Source organism: Gorilla gorilla, chromosome 1 (assembly GCF_029281585.2).
Source record: "Gorilla gorilla gorilla isolate KB3781 chromosome 1, NHGRI_mGorGor1-v2.1_pri, whole genome shotgun sequence".
In the NCBI taxonomy this organism is placed as follows: Eukaryota; Metazoa; Chordata; class Mammalia; order Primates; family Hominidae; genus Gorilla; species Gorilla gorilla.
In genome coordinates, this window is record NC_073224.2 from 161,224,666 (window position 1) to 161,248,029 (window position 23,364).

General features: G+C 35.8%; 1 long non-coding RNA gene across 1 annotated transcript in view; it reads right to left on the reverse strand.

Annotated features, from left to right (window-relative positions):
- Positions 1 to 6,032: 6,032 nt before the first annotated feature.
- Positions 6,033 to 23,364, reverse strand: part of LOC129528317 (uncharacterized) — a 37,920-nt gene continuing 20,588 nt past the window's right edge. Inside the window, exons 2-3 of the long non-coding RNA XR_008673558.2 lie at positions 20,724 to 20,885; positions 6,033 to 6,215 (exon numbers count right to left, since the gene is read on the reverse strand). This is a non-coding gene — a long non-coding RNA (uncharacterized lncRNA). The remainder of the gene's footprint in view (positions 6,216 to 20,723; positions 20,886 to 23,364) is intronic.

Below are 23,364 nucleotides of genomic sequence, written 5' to 3' on the forward strand. Positions count from 1 at the left end.
AAATATTCAATTACTTTTTAATGTCTCAAAATCACTCTCAGTAAAATGAAATCAATGCAATTGCCAAGAACCTTCTTTATAGGATCAGCTATATTAACTCAAGATATGTCTCCCTCCCTCAGGTAACTTTAGCTTGAACATTGTTTACTAGGCTTAACCCTTGGTGGAGATTGAATCCCATGCTTTCAAGAATAAATATGAAATGTATAATTTTATCTGTAAGCAACAGAGTTGTTTCAAGTTAGCAAAATAGATTGCTAGAAGATTATGTATTCAGTGTACTACATGATATCCAGAATTTCACATCCTCCAATCTTACCTTAATGTACAGGTAAGGTGATACAGACCTGTAGGAGACCAATGAGTGCTGACATGTTCCAGTAGTCTCACACATCTACCTGGAAGCAGTAGTGCAGAACAGAGTTGTGCTCAACTTTTCATAAAATTCACTGTAAACTGCTTTTACAATAGCTAAATTATAGCCAAAATATTGTTCATGGTCAGGCTTGGTGCAAGCAGGCACTGGATGGTTGGCCTAAGAAGAATTCATACTTTTGGTGTTTTTTCCAGATGTAACTAGTACAGCAGGAGATATCTCACTTCCAAGTATGAAAGCTGTGTTCTCAACATGCTTGGCAGAGGAACTCAGGCTCTGGCTTGCTAAGGATCCTTAGTGGTCCTTAAGAACTGCACACTATTCAGATTATTACTACTACCTTGCCATGTAGATCTTAATGGACTCCTGGGCTACATATTCATTAGCAAAGTATAGTGGAGAAGTTATTTAGATTGCACAACGTAAAGGCCAATTTTGCATTAGTTCTTCACTTTACATGTTTAATATCGCCTTGAGGAAAAATTTTCTGTCGGGATGTGGGGAGAAATTGAAATAAGCACATTCCCTATTTATCAGTTGCACAAAAGACCTTCTCAATAAAGTTAGATTAGCAGCTAGGATGACCTTCACGTGATAGAGAAAAATGTATGTATATTTTTAGGAAGGCTTTTTGTAGAACTGCCTTAATGCTAAATAAAGCATATTCACATAAAGGCAAGCAGTGGCAACTTCCTGTTAATTAAAAGATTTGTTAACTTATCTTTTAAAAGAAAATAATCTTAACTGCTATATGATGTTACGCCAAAAATTTCTGGCGGTGTTTGCAGATTTTGACTTAATGGTTTAATTCGAGGTGAAAATTGCACTGGGAGACATCCTGAGAGAAATAGTTATAGGTTTGTTCATTCTTTCCCCCAAACAGGAAATTGGTTTTCTGAGTCTACACTATTTTAACGGCAGCATAAATGCAGCTCACTACCCTGAATTCAGATGTAATACTCCATAATGAAATGGAAAAAAAAAGTTAGTCACATGCCAGATTGGAGTGAGTAAAATAGACAAGTAATAACAATACCTAAATCCATCCCTGACTAATTAGTTGCTGAAAAAAATTCTGCAGTTAAAAGAAAAAGTTGGATTTACAGGGCAAGTGAAAAGGCTACTTATTGAATCAAACCTTGATTTCTTCACTATATGTCTTTGGTAGGGCTTACGAAACAAGGTTAACACATTAGTGATACCTACTACTATTAGTTGTAAACTGGAAAGCTAAACGTTTTTAATGATGTCAAAGGCATTCACAGATTTCCCTGAAGTAGATATGTAAAACATTGCCTACACTTTGCAGAATCTCAAAAGTAATACAAGTTACAGTTTTATCTATAGACAGATATGCTGGTAAATTTGCATCTTTTTTATCACAATCACTCTGACTTGATTAACTTCTGCTTTAAACCACATTTTCAATAGGGATAATATTTTTTAAAGTAAGGCTAATCTGAGCCCTAACAGAGATATGCAATATAAGAGGATTAAAGAAGTCTATCCTTTCTCCCTAAATAAGAAGTGATTTGTCTACATCAATATTAACTCGGCAGCAGTTTTTCCTCCAATTGTTGACACAGAGGAATTGAAAGATAATAATTTTAAGGTCAGATACACCTAGGCTCAAATCCAGACTCCATCACTTTCAGGCTGAATATTTGAGCAATTTACTTAACTTCTTTGGATCTCACCTTCAGTAACTATAAAACAGGTATAATATATGCTTTTATGGAAGTAATAGACACTAGGGACTCCAAAAGTGGGGAGAGCGGAAGAGAAGTGAGGGTTGAAAATTACCCATTGAGCGCAATGTTCCCTATTAGAGCGATGGGTACAGCGGACACTCAAACCTGACCGTTACACAATACACCCATGGAACCCTGCACATGTACCTCCTGAACCTAATATTTAAAATAATAATGTAGGCTTTTTAGGGGCATTGGGAGAATTGAGATGAATGTGTGTAACAGGTTGACTAGTATAGTTTGTGGTACATAAAAGGTATTCAATGAATATTATTTCTCATGTTCACACATATGTAGGTGATGTGGATTTATTTTTGTCTTAGAGCAAGGTAAACTAAAGTTGATAGCAATAAAGTGACTAGTGCAAAATCAGTGAGATATTCAGAGAATCTACAATTCGATCTCCTAATTTATTAGATAATGCCTATAGAGGGTACCAGAAAAGTTAGATATCATTGGAATAAAATTTTGGAGTCAGACTAAAATTCTAACCCAATGGATGGGCTTAGCAAGCCATTTAACCTCTCTGAGCCTCAGTTTCCTCATCTAGAAAATGGAGAAAATAGCTACCTCACTGTTACCATAAGAGAAATATTAGATGTGAGTAATATAGCAATATCTAGCATATACTCAGAGCTCAACAAGATTATTATTAAATACTTATTGTATGTTGGGTACCATGACACGTGCTCTAAGATACCCCAAAATGACAAATTCCTTGCCCTGGAAGAGCTATTTTGGCAAATAGCACAAACAGTAATAATTACTGATACTCAGCAGTGTTTAAATGAAAGAGATAGATAGATAGATAGATAGATAGATAGATAGATAGATAGATAGATAGATGATAGATAGATAGATACATAGATACATAGATACATAGATAGATACATATAGATGATAGATAGATGATAAACGAGTGAAAATGATAAATAAATAGATCATTTTATACTGAAATGGCCAGGAAAACCTCTTAGAAGAGATGGAACTAAAGTTGAGCAAGAGTAGGAGTAGATTCATCTTAACAAAACAGTAGTCACCTTTTCTCTTTTTCATATAGGAAAGTTTTAAAAGGATTTCAAATGTCAGAATTAGGAGAGAGAAGCTACGTTCTCTATGGGTATTTTTTTAGGGAATATAGCTTTCTGGCTGAAGGCTGATGGACAAATATTCCACTCTGAATGTCAAAAAGATAAGCACAATAAAGCTTTCTTTATGTGTGCACACATGTGTGCACATGCTTGTCTGCATGTTTGCATGAGCTGGCTCACTTAACATCCAAAAATATGCACAGTTTTCTAAATCAACGGAATGCATGTATTTCTAGTTCCCTTTTCTGAAGCGCAGCAGAAAGAGATTCTCACCAAGTTATTTTTCAGCAACATCTTCAAGGACAATTGATACACCCATTAAAAACGCTGGCAGTGTGTCTGGTTTGGTTACTTTTTTGATGTGCTTTCTAATGGTGCTGCTGCCTTTGGCAATAATTGTAATTCAATTTATGCATCCACAAAATTATCCAATCCTGTTGCCTATGCAGTGTCACAAAATAACTCTTCTCTTTAGAGTTAATCAGCCTTACATTGTATGTTTTCCATTACCTAGATTTCACCACATCTCTCAATAACTTGCAAGCTGAATAGGTTTGTATTAAAAAAGTAAACACATTATACATAAAGTGATCAACCTTAAACAGATAAGAGATGCCAATCATAAAAATGCTGACTTGACTCCATTATAAAATGTGTGTGTGTGTGCACGTGTGTGTTTTATTCTAAACAGGATGTTTTTAATTTTGAGTTGCATAAACACAGCTTTTTGGTAACATTTAAAAATAATTTTATAATTTGCTTCATTTTTATACAAACTTTGAAATGCAGTTGAAATATTTTCTCAAGGCAAATGTAAATATATAAAATGACATTTTTGAATAGTTTTAAGATTGAAAAGCATAAATACGAAATAATTTTTTTCTAATCACTGTTTTTAGTAATATTCTGTATAATCTTCCTGTGCTTTGTTGTTATTGTGGGCAATTCTATCACTTTCAGTATTTAAAAGTTTAATAGAGTTGAATTCCTTCAGGGTTTCATGTGCTGCCAGCGAATTGCCACAGTACAGCCTTGAGCTGGGACCCTGACTCGTTGGCATAGTCAAGTAAAGGTAAGACATGATCTTCATCTGAATCATCTCTTCCTATCCCCCAACCCCGCCACTCCCCACTTTTAAGACCAACTCCTCCAAGGTTGGTTTAGAGAGAAGGGAGAAAAAAGAAACAAGTGTCTCTTCCCCTACCTGGACTGTCTTAATGTTTCTTCATGGGTTTGGCTGCTTCAATGACATGAACTACCAGTTATCAATGCTCATTATGGGTCTGAACTCAAATCTTGGTTTTCCTGCTGCATAGAGCATTGCTACATGAAATGTGGTGCTTGGACTGGCAGCACTGACATCACCAGGAAGATTGTTAGACTCTCAGACTCCAGCCCCCTGCTAAATCAGAATCTGAATTTTAACAAGATCTCTCAGGTGATCTGTATGCACATTAACATTTAAACTATTGTATTTAAAAGTAGTTTTTTATTTTCCTTCTCTCACAGACTGATGTATTTTTAAAGTAGAATAAGAACAAATAGTAAAATGAAATTAAAAAAAAAAAACAAAGATAGGCAAAGCACAAGCCAAAGTTTTATTATTTGTTTCAACAGACACCACAGTGGAGTAAGAAGTACCAGACTTGCCATCCCACCAGAAACATATGAAACCGTTATTTTCAAACATGAGACAACAAGCAACACAGGACTTTGATATAAAGGATCAAAGTCCTCTTACGGACTTAGATCCCTAAAAGAAGCAAAACAAACAAGATCAGCCTTATTATCACCCAAGCTTTTTGCCACAAGGCATCGCACGGAGAAGGAGAACCCAAGCAGAGCAGAGCAGGCTCACAATATTGAGGAGGCAGAGACCAGAGTTCAGTGAGACTGAAGTGACTTGTGAAGCAGTGAATTAGAAAGGAGGCAGCTAAGAAGAGAAAGAACATGGTAAGTCTCCTTGAGTTTGTTGCTGAATTCTAATCTATGCAGTAAATTTGGCATGAAGTTAGAACTCCATGAAGCTGGGCAAAAACTACCAGGGTCGTATAAGCTGAGCAAACCCAAAGTTCACACAAGGCTGGGAGACATTTGAATTCCAACCAGTTAGAGTGGAGAGATCATTTATAGATAATTTCCAAATTAACATAGCAGAAATTAAGAAAGGAAACTAAAATTCTAAAAGACAGGTTCCTATCTTTCTAGACCAGAAGTCATTTTGTTTCCCTGACCCCTTCGTGAGCAGGAACTGGAGTGCACAGGCGCTGGCAAGGGCGAACTCCACTCACCGGAAGCTGCCGCACTCAACCCCTAGTGGGAGGGAGCACGCAGGTGAGCGGGTGCGGGAGCCAGGGCAAGCACTTTTGGACACCGGCAGGAACAAATTCGGCAGCATTTGTGGGGGTGCCCATGACCCCGAAGCCCCAGAAAGAGAGTTGCAGTCAGTGCTCTTTTAGCTTTGCCGTCCGCAGATGGCTTAGGTGTTAACAGCTCAGTGGAGGATCAGTGTGACAGCCTTTCGTACTCGCATGCGAGTAATTACTGGGCATCCAGGAGGAATGAGGTCACATGAACAAATTGGAGATGGTAAATGCAGAGGATTTTATTGCCAATGAAAGTGGCTGTCAGTGGGAAGGGGAGCTGAAAAGGTGATGGAGCGAGAAGGTAATCTTCCCCCAGAGTCCTGCATAGGATTCTTCAAAGCTCTGCCGTCAAGCCGCCCTTCTCAAGTCAAGCTGCTTCTCTCCAATGTCCAACCATAGTCTTCGACGTCCAGCTGCTTCTCCTCTTCTCCTCCCTCTGCCAGCGAAGCCTGGGGTTTTTACGGGCACAGGATGGGGGGCAGGGCAGGCCGTGGGTGGTTTTGGATAAGGCAACATTCAAGAGGGAAAACAGGAATGTTTGTTCCACTTTGGGCCGTGGTTCCAGTCTTGAGGGTGGGGCCCTCGCTGGGCATCTGTTGTCTTCTGTCCAGAATTCTCCTGCCTCTTGTCCCTATCAAAATCATTTAGTTCAAACAGTTAGAGAAAATAGTTACCAACCAGACAAATTGTATTGGAATTTATATTAGAAAAAACTTGAGGCAGAAAAAGAATATATGGCTTTTGAGTATATTGTTTTCTATTAACCAAAAATTTTATCTAGAAACTTGGAAAATTGTATTTCTGGACAGTGAAATAGGTGTGGAAGAGATCATTTATTTCATATATAAGTATCACCAGGTATTGCTTGTAATTATCTTTCTTCTTCTGGATAATGGCTTTTTAAGTGACCTAGGTGGGACTAGGAACCAGGGAAACTCAGCCAAGTGTAATCTCTAATTACCTACAAGGATGGTGAAAAACCTGCATAGGTGTACCATGGCCAATAAGTTTGAGATATAGACATTTCCAGTTCAAGTATGTCTGCTTTACCCACCTGAAAGTGCTCTGTAAGTTAAAACTTTAAATACAAAAATCACTTTGAAAGTAACAAAACAACTCCATTAGTAAAGTGAATTCAGATACACATTTGGTAAAAAGATCTCTTAACATGGAACTAGAAAATCTGGATTTAAGTTTCAAATATGTCGGTTTATAATTATTTGTTTTAAGACAAGTAAATGAGCTGTATTTTCTTGAAATTCCTATGTTGTACAATAACGTAATGAATAATGTACTTAATGTGAGAGTGGTTTGTTAAGTATAAAATGCGATGAGAGTGTTATATGAACATATATGTATTTTAAAATAAGCCCTTACATACCACTTAAGATGTACTGAGAACTAGTCTATGCATTTGTCTTTAAATAAATATGAACTCAATTAAGTCTCATTTTACAGATAGGGACACTGAGTCACAAATAACTTACATAAAGTCACACAGAATTAATAAATGGGAGAGCTGGGATTAAAATCCAAAAAGCCTATCTCTAGGGTCTATGGTAACCCAAGTTTTGCATGGTTTATGAGAGCTGAAAAGATAAGTTCTGTTGGCAAGTTTCTGGATCTTAGGAAATCCTTTTTTGAGTCATTGTTTTGCTTCAGTATGGCCTTAGAATGCCTTTAGTGTACTAGTGAGGGATCAGGGAAAAAGGAAAATACATAGAGACCAGACCTTTGAGTAAACTTATTATTAACTCTGTTTAAAAGGGAAAAAAGGTGATATTTCAAAGGATTGTTTGGCAACCATACAGTCCATCGATTATAATAGATCAGTAATTTTCAAAGCTTGTCCTACAGATCATTTTTTGCTGTGATGATGTCCTCCTGCAGAGCCATAGATTAATTCAAAAATGCAAGTCCATTTTCTTATTCTTAATAGTGAAAGACATACAATTCCAAAGATTCATTTTTTATATGATTAAAGAAACTTCCCAGTAAATATGTTACTTCTAAATTTGGTATTTATATACCAAATTAGGTATGGCATTAAAATTTTCTGAACATTGTTATTTTAAGAGTTCAGTAAGAAATTCCAGTAAGCTCTTAATGTGCCTACACATGTGCACATACTTAGAAACCCACAGCCCCACTAGGACAGGGCAAGATGTGTAGGCTGCAGGGTCTTTTGCCTCATTTAATCATGTGCCACGACCAATAAGTTTGAGATCTAGACATTTTCAAACTGAAATATGTAAAAATTGTCCAAGGAGTGATTTATACAGAAAGACTTAAAGAAATTCATTTCCAGATCTTTAACTTCTATATATAATGTTCCTCTCTCAAATGATTTGCCCGAGAGTTTCTTTGTCCAAAGTTTTTCTTTCTTATCTCCTCTTTCACAATTGTCTTTCCCCATTTTACATAAAACAATATATCCATCACTCATCTTAAAATAATTGGAAAAAGCCCTTATGTATCTCATTAAGAGATGTATTTTACTTTTTATGCTTAATAATAGTTCATCAACATTTGAACCTCTACATATATGCTTTTGATTCATTATCTATTAATAATTATAGAATAGATTTGCAGAAAGTTTCAACACTTAAAGCTTTTGGTTAAAAGAATTTTTAAAACAAATGCAATTATTTTATGTAATTTTTGTTGCAGAGGAGTATATTTGAGTGGTCATTAAGAAATTTTAGGAATAAAATTTGCATTACAATTAATTTCTGTGAGAGAAGTAAAATAGAATTACAATTTCAGTGATTAATAAAAGCTATGTAAAATTTTCATCAAAAAGAAGCTTATATTTACCGGGCACAGTGGCTCATGCCTGTGATCCCAGCATCTTGGGAGGCTGAGGTGGGTGGATCACCTGAGGTCAGGAGTTCCAGACCTGCCTGACCAATATGGCAAAATTCCATCTCTACTACAAATACAAAAATTGGCCAGGCATGGAGCAGGCGCCTGTAATCTCAGCTACTCAGGAGGCTAAGACAGGAGAATCACTTGAACCCAGGAGGCAGAGGTTGTAGTGAGGTGAGATCACCCCAGCGCCACTGCACTCCAGCCTGGGCAACAGAACAAGACTCCATCCCCCACCCCCCCACCCCAAAAACAGGAGCTTATATTGGTTGTATATTTGGGTGATGTGTCTTATATTCTTGTGCTGGATAGTGTAATAATTAATTTTATGATCAACTTGACTGGGCTATGGGATGCCCAGATCGCTGGTAAAAAATTATTTCTGCATGCATCTGTACCAGTGTTTGCAGAAGAAAGTAGCATTTGAATCCATAAACTGAGTAAAGAATATCTGCCCTCACCAGTGCAACATCCAGGCTGCTGAGGACCTGAATAGAACAAAATTGTGGGGCAAGGGTGAATTCTTCCTTTCTTGTTGAGCTGGGACATCTACTTTTTTCTTGCCTTCAGACATCAGAGCTCTTGCTTCTTGGACCTTTAGACTCCCGGACCTATACTAGCACTCCTTCCACACCCACACACTGGTTCTCAGGTCTTTGGGCTTTGACTTTGTCTCAATCTTTTGGTTCTGTAATAACAAAATACCTGAGTGAGTAAATTATGATAGAAACTTATTTCTCACAGTTCTAGAGGCTAAGAAGTCCAAGATCAAGGTGTCTGGTGAGGGCCTGTTCTCTGCTTCCGACATGACGCCTTGTTGTTGCATCCTCACATGGCAAAAAGCTGATGGCGAAAAGGGGCCTAACTAGTTCCCTCCAGCCCTTTTATAAGAGAACTAATCCATTACGAACATGGGGCCTTTGTGACCTAATCACCTCCCGAAGATCACACCTCTTAATAATGTTGCATTGGGGATTAAGTTTCAACATGAATTTCAGAGGAGACACAAACATTCAAACCATAGTAGACTGGTATTTACACCATCAGCTCCCCTGGTTCTCAGGGCTTCAGCTCAGACTGAATTACACCACTAGCTTTCCTGGTTCTCCAGTCTGCAGACAGCAGATTGTGGAACTTCTTGGCTTACATAACCACGTGAAACAATTCCCATAGTATATCTTCTCTTATTTATACATACTTATATATGTATATAATATTATATGTAAGTTATTATATATAATATAATTGTAATATAATTATATTTATTATATAAATATAATATATTATAAATATACAATATCTTATTGGTTTTGTTTCCCTGGAGAACTGGGACAAAAATGGTACATTCCACTGAATACATGTAAAAGGATAATTTAAGATTTATTTTTAATTGCCAACATTCACTGTATACCAGAAATTACAATGTTTGTAACAATTCAAATTTATGATGGAAAAATCAACTCAAATTCCACCTAAAGATAAGCAAGAAGGTACTTTTTTATTTCAAAATTATTTTAGATTCAAGACTACTGATCTAGGGACTATCCTTTGCTCATGCTTGACCATAGGATGATTGTACTCGCAGATCATATTTTTATGGTAGAATTGCCTTCACTTAATTTCATTTTAGCATTGTCTCAGCTTTTATAGGAAGTAATTAAAGGAAATAGCCATAAAGAATCCATCACCACATACAAATGCTGTTAAAGGTAGTACATACAGCATCCCATAATGCCTTCCAAACAAAGTCCCACATGAAAAATTTCTTTTGAAATTCTGTTCTGGGAAAAGATCTGGTTCCCTTGAGTATTTGATGAGCTTCTTCATTTCTTATTGTAAGAGAAAAGAAATGATCACCGTGGCTCAAAGGCAGTCTGAAACTAAATCTAAGGCTACATCAAAGTAAGTTTTTCAGTCTTAACTGACTGCACAAATTTTGCTGCAGTCCCATCAATTTATTCTTACTTATAACTCCTTGGTTCTGAGTTTCTATTCTTAATTCAATTGTCCATTATTTTATGATATGCGTTTTTTAACCCTCCCCCAATTTTTTTGTGGAGGCAACTTAAATATCAAATGTTCTCTGTATTTACATATCACTTGCTCCTCAGCATGTTCTCATTGTATATTGGGTAGATAAAATTACCAAAGATAATGACTCGCAGTGTCAAGGAGACATCACTAGCAATATTCCCAGCAATTCTTTATTTTAACCAGCTTCTTAAGTGAGCATGCGCTGGGCATCAATTTCTTCTTCTTATAAGCCCAGCGATAAATTCAGCCCTTGACTTCTGAATACAGTTAACTGGTCATGTAGTTTTCATAAAACAAAATTTTGATTAGATTCAACAGCGTCATAGTCTGACCTTTGTAAATGGTAATGCATTAATTCAAAGGAAGTGGAGTGATATGTGTGCCTTACTTTGAGCCTAAGAAATGTATTTTTTCATCATGAGACATTTCAAATCCCATAATTATTCCCTTATGTTAAATTCCTTCAACTCTTCGTGCCATAATATTCTGCCTTGCATATATAGCTGCCTTCAGATAATTTTTCTGTGGTCTTCTGGTATGTAAGTTATCTTCTCAACTGGTATGTATCCTCATAACCAAATACATTCTTCATTTTAGACTACAAGTGACAAACTGTTTTTCTTGGTTTCAAGACATTCATGATTAATTTACAAATAGGAAACTTGTGGAGTATCTTCATCTAAAAACATAAGGAGTTTAATTTTGTAACAGTACATCAACTTAAAGCTCCTAGCCAAGAGATAAGACATTGATACTTCTTTTCAAAAACAGCACTAATATTTTCTTCTAGCAAATCTGATCTAATTTTGTAATCCCCTTCCTTGAGAATTTTGTCTCAAATGAGTGATTCCTTCTAACCAATTATTGAAGAAGGAATTATCCCAGCAGCATCCTGATGAGTAAGAAAAAATTCTCCTTGCCCACAGATGGCACTTCTGGCTCCACCTCCATCCTACGGTCTTCCCATCCCACCTCCACTCCAGGCACTTGTTGCCTATCCTGTCCCCATCTCTCTTTTACTTCCAAGCATCTGGCATTTTTTAGTTACCTGCCTCTCCCATCTCAACCATGTTTCCTTCACTCAGTAAATAAATACTGAGTAGCTATATGTACTAAACACTAAGTTGAGTTTCTAGGAATGCAGAGATTTTGGTGTCAAACAAGCTAGAGTAAATGCCTTCAAGGAGGCTTGTGATCTGAAATATGATAGGGACAGACAGAATGTCAGGGAACATGAGAGAGGTTTCTATGATGAATTTAGTCTGTTCCCCATATCTCTTCCCACTGGGTTCTTCTCTAAGTCCTGTTTAATACTGTACAACATCAAATCCCAGGCCTGATACTTTTACTTCCATCCCGCTATTTAAATAAATTCTATTAGCATACACACCCACATCACATACGCATGCATGTAACACAGATTTTGTAAAGAGAACTATACATCTATTTTCTTGGTGGGGATGTTAGACTTGACACACGTTGGCCACACAGAAATATCTGACTTAAACAAGTAACTTAATTAATTGCATTGATTGTAAGTACCTTTGGAAACAGAAGTGCTCATTTGTTCGTAAATAGTTCCTAACTTAGGGGACCATTGGATCTATGTGAGTATAGTAAGAGAGGACACAGGTAGGTCCTTGAGACGTATGCAGTAAGCAATAAGGTGGACAAAATTTCATTCACCAAAATTCCTCTTAAGAAGAGCATTAAATTTTAAAGGAAACTAATAAGCATTTAAATGTTTTAAATAAATGTGTTTATTTAAATAAATATCATTTGTAGTGTGCCACCAAAGAAATGATCATGCAATAAAAAGTGATTATTAAACTGCCTCCTAGGAGGGTGGGTCTGGGTAACCAGTGGAATTGTATGTGTCATTGACCACAGCGTGGAGACTTGAGCAGCTAAATTTAATCTCAGGAGGTGAATAAAGCTGAATTGCTGTGCATAACAAAAGAGGAAGAAAATAGACTTTCCAAAAGTAATTTCGATAAAAAGTGTTTATTTAAAAATAGCAAAACCAGAAGTCTGTATGGATGCTAGGCAAGAAAAGGGCAACATAGATTGCTCTCTGCCTAAATCCCCAACCCATTATCATTCACATTAGTTGACTTGGCAAAGGAAGGAGTTTGGAAAGAATGAGCATTTAAAATCATTTAATTTGTTGTGATGCATTTAAATTCACCAACACCTGAGCTCTCCTACAAAAGTTTGAGTTAATTCTCAGTTGAAAATTAATGTTTGTGAATAAGTTGGTTCTTTAAGAAGATGCAAGAGGTGCTCACTTTCACAATGACTCATATTGTACTCAAGAGCCAGTGGATAGGAGAACAGCTGACCTTTAGTACAAAAATATCAAAACTCAGATGAACTGGTACTCTACCTATGTTCTATCCTTATCCTTAAAGAAAATAATTTGGTTTGACTAGAAAGTTAAAAATTCACCTTGGCAACCTTGTTATTTCATGTTGTTCAGATGGTCTGATCTGCAGGTATCTACACACACACACTTTTGTCTGTAATGTGTCTCTACTTGAACCTTCTTTGTCCCTTACTCAAAATGTCCTTCATCTGGTTCCTGAGACCATGCAAAGCATATGGCAAGGTTGTTAAATATTTCCATTGGATTCTTTTGTAATTATTGTTTAAATTATCTCATCAGCCTACTAGTCCTTTAGTTCCTTAAATGGTAGATCCACAACTTTCCCATATTTTATCATGAGAGCATGTCAATTTTAGGAACTTATGCATTTGTGAAAGATTAAAATGTAAATAAAAGGAGCAATATATGAACACCAACTAGGTTTAAACCAGAAGACCTAGTGTGCCTATTTACTGATCCATCATAAACATTAAGCTAGTTTAAGGACGGTTTAAAAATATATCTGTGCATGACCATAAATTCACATCTATTATAAAAGTTTCAAATTTCACAATAGGAACAATAACATATAATATTAGAAATGCAAATCAACTATACTGTACTATTCAAAAACTAGAGACTGTTGTTTTTCACTAGTTAACTAAAACCCTTTGTTCATTTTTTTTTTTGGAATGAATGATCATAAGGATTAATTTCTGCTGTATACCATTTGGACTTTAACTGGACCATTTCTTGACAATTGTAGAGTGCATTTATCAAGCATATTGATTTTATTCAGAGTCCTGACTATAAAATTAAACTCTCTACTTCAGAGGCATTTATAAAATGTTTCTAGGTAATAAAAGTATAATTACAGCTATTTAGTTTGTTGGAAATAATACTATCAACTAAACTGCTTCTTCTGTTCCTGAAAATAAAAAATATATTTTGCATCATTAAATTACTGTTTAACTTTGGATATCATGCTGATATTGATAAGTAATTCTGAATATGAAAGTGGATTGTCTTTATTGTCTTCTACCAAAAAGGAACTTGAAACTAGTTAATTAAGCCACATATGACTACAATTTGTAAGGTAGTAAGATTTCTTAGAATATTATAGGCTTCTCCATTTTTAAATAATTTTCTCTTGAAAATGAAAGTTCACTATCAAAATATCATAGTTTACTTTCAAGTTGTTGTAATGTATTAATGCTGTGTAATGCAATATTTAATGCTGTAAAACTCAGAAATTTTATTTCCTTAGGACACATAAGCTTCACATTAATATGCTGGAGTTAATGTGCAATAAAAGGACAGTAACTTCCCCTGTCTACCTGAGTTATAATACCAGATAACATTCATTGAAAATTTTAATGTACCTGAGGCTTCTTTTATGCTTTGAATATGTCTATTCTTACTGGTATTGTTCATCTGTGTTTGTTCATAAACATCAAAAGAAAAATATCTAAAATTTTTGATTACATTGAATATTAGCCATCTGCTAAATCTCAAAAACAAAATAAAGAAAAAAAAAGCAAGTAGGACTCAGCTATATGTTTAAACTGGGAAAAGATGTGTTAGCCCAGTGGTTTTTAACAAGGAGTGATTATGACAATGATCCATAATCCTTTTAAAAATACAGAGGACTGCATGGACCTTATAAAATTTAAATACTGTTATTCTGATGTGAACCGACAGTTAACAATCACTGTTCTAGGCAGAGATAATGGCAAATGCTAAAATAGAGAGTTTGAAATGAATGAATGAAGAAGGGGAATATGAATATATAAAAATATTCAGAAAATACTCTTCATATTTTACTCATACATATCAACTACTGAGAAATAGAGTGATATCTTAATAAACAATACTTTAAATTTTAATCATTCCTGATTTTAATGTTATCCTATGTATTCTTAATCCTTGTGCAAATGACTTTCATCATTTATTCCTTCCCAAATATTTCTTAACCTTCCATTTCATGCCAAGAATACGTTAGATGCTAGGAATACAAAGAAAAAATGAGAAGAGGCTCCTATCTCAACAAGAGACATACTTTTCACTTAAAAAACATGAAGAACATCATTTTAACTTTCAACTTTTTACTTGCATATGCCTAAAAACAATTTATCCAAAGTCTGTGTAGTTTTGAAACTTTTATTGTATTTTCCTTAACAAATGTTCATTCATACTACAGTAATCATTTATTCCCATTACCTCTGCTTCCTAATCTCTGCCACTCCTTTCCTAACTTCCCAGCACCAATTAATAGCTCATTTTTCATTCTAGTGTTGTCTTTGATCTTGACGTTTCACTTGTCTCATCTTTTGTCCTCGTTCTGGCCATAATGCCAGGTTATTTATTATATCTCACCTTACATAATGCCTTAGCTGGCAAAGAAACTAACCTCCTCCTTGTATTGGTGATGGTAATGGTATCCATTATTGTTCTTCTATTGGTATGTGAATGTGTTTGTGTGTTTTGGTTGGAAATTTAGCCTGTTAAGGGCCTAAAAGATGAGTCATCAAGGAAAACCTGAAGAAGTGAAGAAGCCGAGCTCTAAGAGAAGTTCCCGTTCATTCAGCACAAGATCTTAGTAAGTCTGAGACCAGACCAGGAGCAGGACAAAAGTAAAAATTTCTTGCTAAACGAGGTAACAGATGTAACTGCTCCAGCACAGTGCCTATGCAGGCTAATAAATATTCATTAAGTAAGTGTCCAACGTTTTATTTATAAATGGGTTACTCTATGGAAAGTTCTGATAACATGCCTGGCACAAGGTAAATGACCAATAAATGTTAGCTGAAAGGGAAAAGGGAGGGAGGATGTAGGAAGGGAGACAGGGGAAACTGAACATCACTGAAGGAAAAGTAAAGAATGAAATTTACTTGGTAGAGAGCTTAACTTCTATTCAGTGCTCCAAAATTGAATACTCTAGTCCCTTCTCATCACCTTCACTGTATGAAATCAAAGGCCTGCCATCTTAGAAAACAATTCCATTTCAAGGTCTAGTTGGATTTTATGCCCCACCCATAGGAAATGATCAGAATACGTTTCTTTAATCTACATTCAATTTTTCCCTGAAAAATAATAAAACATATTTTTCTTTTTTTTTAATTTCCACTAAGGTTCTATTCCCTAGCCATGTTTGATAGTCTCTTATGGATTAGATCTGTGATCCCCCTGGCCTGTTTGACATAGTGTGGACATTTGCCCCCTCTGAATCTCATGGTGAAATGTGATCCTGAACGTTGGAGGTGGGGCCTAGTCGGAGGTGTTTGGGTCATGGGGGCAGATCTGTCATGAATGGCTTGGGGCTCTCTGTGGTAATGAGTGAGTTCTCTACTATATTAGTTCACAGGAGAACTGGTTTTTTAAAGAGCCTGGCACCTCCTCCCCTCTCTCTTGCTCCCTCACTCTCCATGTAACATGCCTGCTCCTCCTTCTCCTTCTGCCAATATTGAAAGCTCCCTGAGGCCCTTGCCTGAAGCAGATGCTGGCTCCATGTTTCTTGTACAACCTGCAGAACGATAAGCCAAATAAACCTCTTTTATAAATTACCCAGTGTCAGGTATTCCTTTATAGCAAAGTGAAATGTACTAATACACTGCTCATTAACTCTTCTTTCATTTATTCATTCATCCCTTCCTCAGTTACTCTGTCTGAAAAACCAAGTACATAAAAAGTTAAGTGATTTGCCTGGGTTGCAGAGTTTGAAGTTTGGTAGAGGCATAAATAAACCTAACTCTCTTCCATCATGCAAGTATTCTTGCACTTCCATTATTATTTCTTAAAATTCAAATTGAAGAACATTTAATTCTTTTATTTAAAATGTGGAAAGTCAGTTAAACATGAATAGTCTAAAATTTGCAAAAACTAACAATCTATAGATAGGCAGCCTTTAAAAATTCTTTTCTGATTTTACTACAGTCAGTGTCAGTGGACTCTTCCATTATAAGCTGGCACACTAATGTGTATGACTAGCATATAAATTCAACGAACACTTCTCTTTTTTATTCATTTTATTCTTTTATCTACTTTTGAGACAGGTTCTTACTCTGTCATCCAGGCTGGAGTGAAGCAGTTTGATTATGACTCCCTGTAGCCTTGACCTCCCCTGTTCAAGTGATCCTCCCACTTGAGCCTCTCAAGTAGCTGGAACCACAAGCACACACCATCACATCTACCTAATTTTTTATTTTTTGTAGAGATGAGGTCTCTCCCTATGTTGCACAAGCTGGTCTCAAACTCCTGGGCTCAAGTGATCCCCCGACCTCAGCCTCCAGAAATGCTGGGATTACAGAAATGAGCTACCAAACATTTCTTTTAAATACAGTTTGACAAATGCCATTCTATATCCTACAATCGTGGTGAAGATTATTTTTTCTGGCCAGAGGCACTATCTGTAGAGTACAATTTGACCTGTGTTAAAGCCCAAGGGTATAATAACAATGCATACTATCACTGCACTATGATATATTTTTAAGGATTGGATGAGAACTTGATTAATAATATAGCAGGAAATGATTTCAAAGTTTGCCATCAAATTGTTATGTTCTTCAGATATTTATTATATTTCATGTTCTTATATAATATGTTCTTTAGATAATAATAAAATAGAATATGAATGCTTTTATTCCATTTTATCCATTCTTCTAAAAGCTAAAATTTATCAAAAATTAAAATTTGAAGGTTTTAATAAAATGTAAATGATCTTGCATCTCCCTAGGAACATAAAATGAGAAATTCACATTGGCTAGTATCCAAAATTGTCTTGTGAAAATAAAATTATTATTCACTTAAGCTTTTACTGCTTTTCCATTTCTAGAATAAAAGGAGGAATCTGTGGAATTCTAAGAATCCTTGTATGATCTCCAAGTAAAATAATAACATGAGGTTGAGAATTATAACAGATTGCATTTTTCCAAAGATTGCTCATTCATATGTGGCCCTGCTTGCCATGTAATGTCATGCTCCTCCACTGAGAAGTGGGATCTCTGTGTCTTCTGCTTTATCTTGCATGAACTTTTGTAACTGCCTCCATCAACAGAGTATAGCGTTTAAATGCTGTACAGAGCTAAAATGATGTTATGTGTAATATTGTACAGAATTTAAATGATGTGATAACTGTCAAGGCAAAGCTACAAAATACAATTCAGCTTCCATCTCTTTCTTGAAATACAACTTTGAAGTTCTGAACCACTTTGTAAGAAGTCTAGCTATGATGAAGTTTTGGTGCAGCAGAGACCACTTTGAGATAGAAATGCCCAGGGATCTCCAGTTGTTCTAGCTCTCAGCCATTTGAGTCAAACCTCTAGATAGGTAAGTCAGAAGTTTTCAGAAGATTCTTGCACTCAACCATGAACTCCCTCAGCCATAATGAGTGAAAAAGAAATAAAATATCCTCACAGAGCCCTCTCCATAATGCCAGTTTTTGTGATGTAAGCAAAATACATGATGTTTTAAATCACTAAGCTTTAGGTTTGTGGTGCAGTCACAGCAACTGAAACAGAGATGTCTACTCCATACAATTACCCTGATTGAGTAAATATGGCAAAGAACAGCTACATAATTCATTCATTCATACATTTCCACAAACACTTCTTAAGTGCATACATGTGCCAGTAACTATGCCTCCAATGGCTGTATAATGGTAAGTAGAACAGGCAGTTTGGGCCCCCATGGAATTTAAAACATTCAAAATGTCCTCATAATAGGCAGACCTATAAACAGTCTGATATTCTACCACAGTGGCAATTATTAGAAGAATTCAGATAAAAGCCATTGATATGGAAATGGTAATGGAAACCGCTGGCATATTTTCTTTTATGGAGACACAGTGACGTGTCTCCCCTGGCAATCAAATCTTTCTGTGCACAGGAAGACACAATGTCAACCTTGTTCAAAATCTGCAATAAAGGGGAGAAGAGAAGAGAGGCAGGCAAATGAAATGACTCAGGGTCTGGCAATGAGAACCAGTGTTTTCTAGACATCTCTTTCTCAACATTACATTGTATATGACAGACATCATATTGGGGTAATGTGATATTTTGTGATGTTTCAAAACCTTCGGGTCAGATCATTCAGAAAATTGTAATTCTAAGATGACATCAACATCACTTAATTCAGCAAAGAGATGATGCTGGGAGTCTTGACCCAAATTTGTAGTGTAATTTGGATTGTTTTAAATTGTTTTAAACTTTCTTCATATGCAATATGCTTCTCATAAATAGAAAAGCCAGGAAAAAAATCAGGGAAGCTTTGCACATTCTAGTTACGCAAACGTAATCTAAACGAAGGCTCTAATACTCTTCTCTATACCTTGATAAACCTCCAAACAGTTGAGAATTTTTATTGGAAGGATGAATCATATTATTCCATTTAGATTAAAGGATATGGCTTATTCAGGCTGCAGATAATAAAGCCGCGTAGTCAGCTTAATGCTAAAACTGACAAATGCGGTGCCAGATTTGAAAACATACAGGAAATTTTAATTAGAAGTTTATGAAAGTCTGAAAAACTCCAAAGGGTTTATCCTTAGGAATAAACTTAAAACAAAATTAGAGCTAATATATTAGCTGATATGCAGGCAATTATTAAGGAAAAACAGGTGGCTGGTGCTTAATTTCCAGAATGGTCCCCTTTTTAAGGCTGGCTGTGGAAGCCAACTCCAGTTGCCTGTAGGAGTTTGTTTGTGCTCAGCAAAGAACAATCAAGAGGGTGCTTCACGTTGTCAGGGAACATGTCACCCTATCAAGCTTGATACTACTTTTGTCTGTCAGACATTTGACTTTACCTCTACAAGTTATTTTTAGGTCTGTTTATTTCCTCCACTCTTAATTTCTAATCATTCTACTTTCTTCACGTATCTCTCAGTGAACTTGAATGACTAGAAGATCACAAGGAAAAAAAAGCATTGTTCAAGGTGAAAAAAAATAGAAAAAGGAGACTAGAAACATTGATTATTGATTGTGCATGCCATAGTGACCTTTTTTCCCCTTGCACAGCATCTTAAAACTTGATCAAAGATTCCAAAGCACTATTAGCATGGAGTAACGCCCCAGCTACAAAGGGGTTATAATGGAGGCAGTAAAGTATTTTAAATATTTTAATATGCTCTAAAAGAAAGACAAATCCAATGCAATTCACATAAAACCTAATGCATTATATACAGTCTGTGCTTAATAAATGCATTACTCATAAAATATACATTCGCAAGTCCTCCTTTCTTATCAATAGAGCAATCAAGCTGAGCATAAGATTATTGAGAAATTCAACTCCTTCCTATACAAAAATATAATCACATTATCCTTTTTTAAAATCATGCTCAGATGAAAAGAAACAAGAGATGGTTAGCTTAATATTTCATTGTAAAAAGCATTTTATATTTAACCTACTCAAAATACTACATTTTTTTGTTTCATGTTTCCCGACATAGAAGATAAAAACATACCAACTTTTTACTCCTAACCCTGGAACTCATCTTAAAGTGTAATGCACATCAGTAATTGGGACTGGTTAGAGTTACCCTGAAGCATTCAGGGACTTTTTGTGCTACAAAAATTGTATTTTGATTATCAGTAAATGGACATAATGCTAGTTCCTGATTTCTAAAGGAATTTGACTCTGTGTTTGCTTCTTTTAATATTCTTCTCCATTTGTCAGATTGAACAACTCATGCCCACTATATGAGATGTTAGGCATCCAAATCACATTTCTCTGGCACAGTTTGCCCAAAGCATTTTTTAAGCTAAGATCAAAACTTGTCTTCATAATGAGGATGAAATTGGATACTGGCAATGTGGTTCCCTCTGATCTGCTATTTTTCAACTGGACAAATGGCCCCTTAACTTCTGGGTATCCCCTTACCTCTGTATTTATCAAGCTCCAGTCTGTTGATAAACAATTAATTATCGGGTTAAGTTGGCTCTGGTTCATTCCAGTAAATAGTGGGCAGATTCTACAGAATGCCTGAAATGTTGGCAGCATTCTCGCAGTCAAAATTATAGTTTCATATGGCAATAAAGGAGTCTGCAAAAAGAAAAAAACAACAGAAGTTTTCACTTTCTCCTGACCCCACTTTATCCCACCCCAAGTTCAGATTTTTTATGATTGCTTGCTTCAAACCAACAGACCATACAGCTCTCTGCAGTACCTGTTAAGGCATCTTTCTATACTTTGCTAGCAAAAATGTCATTTAGAAAGGCAAGTACCAATTTACAAGAGGCAAGACTTTGTATATCTTTCACATTCCTCTTCCTCTCTGACAGGCAATAAACTGCAGGTCTTATTTTCCAATCCTTATTAAAAAGTATGATCCTGATTGTTTGGAAGGCTCATTAGTGCCATTGCCCTGTGATGGACTGCACATCTTTATAAGAAAGACAGATTGCACGGATGCCTCTGTACATCAGCCCTAATGAAACCCAAGTGCATCCCCCACAGACCTCAGAATTTAGATCTTCATTTGCTTCTGTGAAAAATGAGAGTCAAGACCACGGGCATTTGAAAACACAGCTAGTTTCTTGTTTTGTCAGTAATAGGAGTGCCTCACTATTGCATATGTTACTTTCAGGGAGAAAATAAGAAGCAGTTAACCATGCAATGCTTTGCAACTAGAGTGCTGAGACCAGACAACTATTCTCAGCAGAGAGGTATTAGCAATTACACAGGAGTAAACTTAGAAACTTGCTGTCTCATCAGTGGCAAAGCAGTGGTCTCTTGGGTGATGGTGTCCACACTTTTAACTTTCTCCAGTATTCAATTTCCCCTTCCAGAAAGGTAGTCATATGGTGTCTTCTTGTAGGCCACAAATGACCAAAAGTATTTTAGTTTCATGGAAGTTTGCTTGCTTTTTCGGAATAAAAGAAGCCATAGAAATAACATTATCAACAATAAAACCATTAGAATAGTTCAAAACTTGGAGAAAATGAAGCAAAATTGCTGCAATAGAGCAAGTAATCAAGAGCTCATTTTGATGTTTCAAGTAAATGTGTTTCTCCATCTCTAATGAGCTACGTGTATGTTTCTTATTCCTAGAGTATTTCACAAAGGAGGACTCCATAGGTTAGAAAACACACTGGCCTTGCAGTCCTAAGTCCTTATTTTGTCTCGGAGTTGGCCACTTACTCGCTGAGTTACCTAGATGCATTATTTAACCCCACTGGACCACAGACTTTACCTATCCAGGGGATTTCTAGAATTAATTGAGTCTTAGAGACCATCTATATCAATCTGTTAATTTTTATATGAGCAAATTTGAGCAAAAGGAAGTTAAGTAACTTTACCAATGTCACCCAGTATTGAAGTACCAAAAATGAAATTAAAGCCAAATTGTGATCTAATATTAAAAGGTATATATTATTTTTAGCACTCGTGTAGTTAGATAAATTAAAAGAAAAACATAACATTTATCCCAATTAAGGTGAAATTTGAAGACTGAAATGATTCTACATAATCAATAGCATTTATAATGCACACCATAGTTCTCCTGAAGGTTACCTTACAAAATCCTGGCTGAATAAACAAGTATATTTTCTAGGCTTGCTCTGCTTATTTTATCCAATATTTTAGAAATATAAAAGGCAATTCAGACATTACACACATAGCATACAGTTGTATTAATGGTATTTAGAATCAAAACTTTCTAATTTCTTGTCATTTTAATTGCCTAATTTATGAAAATCATTGTGTTATAAATAAATTGATATCAGAGTTTGTTTTTATTTTTCTGAAGATTTATATTTTCTGAAGATATTTTTCTTTTAAAATAGAAATAACCAGATGTGATATGATAGCCTAGAAAAGAAAAATGGCACTAGTGGAAAACTGGTGGAATCCAAATAGAGTCTCTACTTTAACTAATAGCAGTGTACCAACGTTAGTCTCTTAGTTTTGAGAAAAGTGCCATGATTAAGAAAGACATTAACTGTAACGGAAACTGGGTAAAGGGCATTGGGAAATTCTCTTCACAATCATTGCACCTTTTCTGTAAATCTAAAGGTATTCCAAACTAAAAAGTTTATTTTTAAAATAGAGAAATAAAATCGAGAAATATAAGTAATATTTGAAGAGGGGGCATCTTGGGTCAATTAAAACAATAAAACAATCTTATTTTATCAAAAAAATTGTGGAAGATGATAACTCTTAATAAGTAAAGAAGGAATAAAGAAAGGAAGGAAGCAAGGAAATTGTTCCAACTCCTTATACCCACAGCAATATGATGCCATATTTTCCCTAAACTCACAATTGGTTTATTTCCTGTATTTACCCATTACTAAACAATGAGGCAGTTGTTCTTACCACCATTTAAAAAAATAAAGTTTATTGTGTATATTTGAGGTCTACAACATGATTTTTTTTTTTTCGAGATGGAGTTTCACTCTTGTTGCCCAGGCTGGAGTGCAATGGCACAGTCTTGGCTCACTGCAATCTCCGCCTCCCAGGTTCAAGCGATTCTCCTGCCTCAGCCTCCCAAGTAGCTGGAATTACAGGCAGGCACCTCCATGCC